Here is a 5,000-nt window from a genome sequence, read left to right as displayed (position 1 = left end):
CTTCTGAGGTTTTCAGTGGAAGAATGAGGCGGTTTTTATGTTAAGAGTTGTTTTGTTCCATATGTCACTCTGGATTTGCGATAATTGATCCTTAGTCTTGGTATAAACAAGGGCCTCTATGGCCTCTTTAGCTAGCATGCGCAAAATCTAAAATAACTTGATATTTGAACGAATGTTTAATTAACAATAGATTAACATAGATGCAAAAGAATATTAAATCTGTCGCGTTTTGTGAAAGTTGATTTGTTAAATTTTCCTCCATGCAGTAGTAATTTTAGGGACTAAAGAGAGATTTGTACTTAAGTCCATTCAAGATAATTAGCCCATGTCGCTCTGTTTTCTTATCTGCTTTTTATCAGTCGTTTGTGCCAAAGAGTTGAACGTAAACGTGAATGCTGAGTTTAAAACTGATGTTCATCACGGAGCCTTTGCTGCGGTAGGAACAGGTAGTCAAGTCAACCTTGGAAATCTCCTTGATGCCACGTAAGTCCTATTAGTTCTGTAGTGGACACATTGCACATAGTCCTTGAGGCGTTAATTTAATGGTACCCATTGACCTCCTTATACATTCCACTTGCAGGGCTGGCGTAGTGGTGAGAGCACTCGCCTTCCATCAATGTGGCCAGGGTTTGATTCCCAGACTCGGCCTCATATGTGGGTTGATTTTGCTGGTTCTGTACTCTGTTCTGATAGGTTTTTCTCCGGGTACTCCGGTTTTCCCCTCTCCTCAAAAACCAACATTTTATTTGATTTGCGTTAATTTGTTGATTTAAGTTTACAGTGTCTTCAATTGGTACTCCAGCGCTAGAAGACTAGACAGTTAAATCTTTCTGCTCCACAACGCAGTACACATCATGGCCAAAACCCAGTAGGTTTATTTTAGCGGTTTCGGCCGAGCAGCGGAAATATAACGATAGGTTATACTACTATCTAGGACAATAAATTGCGCTACAGGACCTGAATATGGTCCATCAAACAACCATGCAGTCAGGCGGAGTTCAGAAATAACGTGCTTCTGAGAGAAAAAAAAATTTTTTTTTTTGTTTGGTTTTTTTTTTGTTTTTTGTTTTTGTAAACTTTAAAAACAAAGTTGATTGTTTACCTACTATCCTGTGGTTTAGACGAGCCATAGACTAGCCAGACATACCTTACAGAAATGTTGAAATTTTTCTTCGTGGTGGGAAAGCAACAAATAGGAAAACAATAATCCCCCTGGCATCGCATCAAATCCGCTAAAGAGACGGGTTGACAAAAAAGGTTACTGAACAACATTTCTGCAAAGTACGTGGATTTAGTTGCAAGATATTTTAAATTTCTTTCTTTTAAAACAAATCTGTTCCTTTTTCATACAAACCTTTAAACAACACACAAGCACACGTAATATCTTATTACACGCTTGGGCGGCCTGTGTAATGAAGCAAACGAAAACCAATACTAGCACACGTTCTTATTCCCGCGCTTCAAGGAAGTCACATTTACTTAATTTTAACTCTGATTGGTTCAACGCTCATTTTGCACGTGTGTCAATCAGTCTGAATTATTCAAGTCAACAGAATCAACATTTGATTTCTTTCAGTGTCCGTCCACAACTCACCGCTGGCCAGAGCAGTTATGATATCAGTGTCTTAGGTGGTAATGCCGCCATTGGTGACAACAGCGAAGTTAATGTTGGCACTGGAGGCCCAAGGTGAGCGAAGGGTCCTTTTACAGATGTACAGAACTTTGTCAACATTGCGCCAGCTCCAACCATGCTTGCGCCAACCACATATATTTTGCCGGTAAAATTTGTTCTTAGCTGGAATCTGTTTTTACCTAGGTTGAATACGCATTCAGATGAATTAAAGAAACTTTTTTGGAGCCTAAATTAAGCGTAAAGAGTAATTAGGGTCGGGTTAGGATTAATTTTGGTTATTAGACATGGGTATCAATTGACTTATTTTACTAAAGGAAATAATCAAAAGAACTGTGTTGGGTTGAGCATGTTCGTCGTTGTAGCGTAGTGGTGAAGACACTGGACTATAGGTCTAGAAGGTCCGAGTCGAGTACCGGTAAGTGCATAGTTTAGTTCTTTGTTCCCTTAATATGATGTAATGTTGAGACTGAATGGACAGGTGTATGAATACATGTATTCATGCAGAAACCGATTAGATGATACGAAACATTAGGAACATATGTCGAGACGCGTAAGACAGAGCTTGATGGAAGGTGCAGGTGTTTTCAGTCCTTTTTGGGGGGTTGAGAGCTGCTTAAACTAGAGTGCACGTTCAGTCTAGGTAAAATGAGGATCACCAATTTAACTTAGGTAAAAACGGATTCAACTTGAGACCGGATTTGACCGACAACATATATACGATCAAGTGAAGGTAGGATCCGCGCAGTTATGAATGCAAATTTTAGCGATTGCGTAGAGAAGCCTAAAGAATTCAGCACTTCAACGGGGTTTGAACCTCTGACCTCACGATACCGGTGCGACGCTCTAACCAACTGAGCTATGAACTGGCGTTGGGGGCTGGTCATTTGTGGGTTCTTATGTGATGAACGAATCAACAAATGAAATGATATATGAAAGGAATCATAAATTGAACTGCGTATATGAAATCAAGTGAAGCTATGATCCCCGCAGTTTTGAACGCAATGTATCATTTCATTCGTTGATTCATTCATCACGGGAACATTAGAACCCACAAATGACCAGCTCCCAACGTCAGTGGCTTCATAACTCAGTTGGTTAGAGCGTCGCACCGGTATTGCGAGGTCAAGGGTTCAAACCCCGTTGAAGTCCAGGCTTCTCTACGAAATCGCTAAAATTGCATGCGTCCAGAACTGCGAGGGTCATAGCTTCACTTGATTTCACATCCACAGTTCAATATATGATTCCTTTCATATATCATTTCGTTTCTTGAAACATATGTACGAGTGTAGTCGAATCACCAAACCAGAATTAGTGTTTGCGTCTGTTGTGATTATTTAACTTCACTCAGAATAACCATAACCACTTTTCACTATGATTTATAATTTTTAGCCTTGTATATATTTTATTTCGTCTTTCTAGTGAATTTTATGCCAGTTAGGACTGTTCTAACCTAAATTGTACAATGTCATTAATTACAGTGGATTTCCAAGTGAAAGCAGTGAAGAACAAGAACACAAGGACAATAGAGATAACAGAGTGGAAGATGTGGACTGATCGAGAAAGTATAGTGGCAGATAAAGGAGCAACCACTAACCTAACAATCCTACACTAACTGTCAGCTGCTATTATATCGCATGGCATTACAAAAGAGCATTTATTTGCCAATGTGATAAGCGGCTATGGCTATGAAACCAAAAAAATGGTGTTGTAGTGCTTCTCGGGTAGGCAATTCTGGCCTGGCCGGTTTTTAGATTTACACGTGTTTGCTATTTCTGCAATATTAACACAATTTTCATAAACAAGGAATGAATATTGCGGCACTTAATAAGCAGACAAATAATATAAATCAAAGAAAAAGAAATTTATGCAGTACAGTACAGTTATTCTCAAAAAGAAAAAAAAAGCCAAAGCTTTGGTGGCTTAGACAGCACAATGTTAAATAGACTGGGAGATGGTGGAGAAAAGGTAATTGCTAAGAACTAAGTGCAAAGTAATTCATAATTCGTATTACGTAATGACATATCGTTAAAAGAAAAGGAAATAAATCATATTAGCAGAAAAGTAGTTACCCTTTCGCGGGCAAACAGTTCGAAACGCAAGTTTCGATGCTTACGTTCATCACGCAACTGAAAGCAGACTTGGTCATGCAGAAAAAAAAAAGTGGAAATCTTGTCTAGTCTTATCTTTCCATTCACCTGCACAGTAGTATCAGTTAATAATTAATTTGCCAAAGTAAACCATGGAAAACATAACGGCAAAAATTGTGATCAGCCTGATATACAAAATTTGGGTTCAGTAGGTAGGTAGTTTCTTTTTAAAATTCAGATGGGATAATTCTTCATATTCTCCATACAGCACCAGAGATATATTTTTACATCCTGACCCATTTGTTCGAATGGTGGATAACGCTATCCACTGGATAACTCAATTAGTTTTGCTTGTTTTTTCCTGCTGGATAATGATTTATTCGGTCTGGGTGAATAGGGTTAGCCACCTTTTGAACAACCGAATCCTGGTCTATTAATATGGACGTTTGCAACAAATCTTGTAGTTTTGCTCAGAGACCATCAGATTACATAGAAGGGGTTGCAAAGAATAACGATGGGATGCTCGTTGAATTACGTTTGATTATATGTGTAAAACGTATCAACCCAAATCTTTAAGCGGTTCGCTTTTAGGGAACCTTCACTCTTGCTACAGAAGAACTTTAAATCGAAGGAAACAACGTTTCGAGACAAATTTGTTCGAATTTTGCTTTTAAAAAAGTGTTCAGTTATATCAGGACAGCTGTATTTTAAAATCGCTTATTTTCACTTTCAAATTTCCCGACGCCATCATTTTCAACAATTGTGACTTTTTACGGTTGTTCCAACAACTTAAAGGGACACGGTCATTCTCGTCTCCAGAGCCTCCCTTTCTTTTGGTCACGTGGTCGGAGAAAATCATGGACATCCGGTAGCGCTGCTTAATTTTTTCCAACTAATCTGCTCATCCTCAGAAATTAATCCGTAGGGAGGACCGTAGGGAGGTCCGTAGGGAGGGAAGAGACGGGAAACTACACAATGAAGTCAAAATGGCCTGTTTCATGTCAGATGGGTTTCAAGAGCGGTCAGTGTAAAACGCAGACTGCAGACTGCACACCAGGAGTAAAATGCAGACTGAGGTTATAATCTAACTGTTGAAAAAGCCCAAACCCATTAGAAATACTAACAGTTAAGCCTAAATATTGCTTTAGGCCTAATTAGGCAGTTCTTTTCGTGACTATCTGAGAGCCTGGAACAGGCTAAAACCCCTTAGAAATGCTACCCTTCGGCCTAAAACAATAGATGGTCTTTTAGAAATAGGGTCAAAGCCGTGGTAATAGATG

The 5,000-nt window shown here is 39.1% G+C and overlaps 1 long non-coding RNA gene across 1 annotated transcript; it reads left to right on the top strand.

Moving 5' to 3' along the window:
- The first annotated feature begins 360 nt into the window (after positions 1 to 360).
- LOC137999317 (uncharacterized) lies at positions 361 to 4,178 on the top strand. The gene is made up of 3 exons (XR_011122954.1): positions 361 to 483; positions 1,577 to 1,687; positions 3,112 to 4,178. It is a non-coding gene; the product is annotated as an uncharacterized lncRNA (long non-coding RNA).
- Positions 4,179 to 5,000: the final 822 nt, after the last annotated feature.

The sequence above is a fragment of the Montipora foliosa genome, chromosome 4, assembly GCF_036669935.1.
Source record: "Montipora foliosa isolate CH-2021 chromosome 4, ASM3666993v2, whole genome shotgun sequence".
In the NCBI taxonomy this organism is placed as follows: domain Eukaryota; kingdom Metazoa; phylum Cnidaria; class Anthozoa; order Scleractinia; family Acroporidae; genus Montipora; species Montipora foliosa.
The sequence above is the reverse complement of the archived record's forward strand: the minus strand, read 5'-3'. Positions and strand labels throughout refer to the sequence as shown.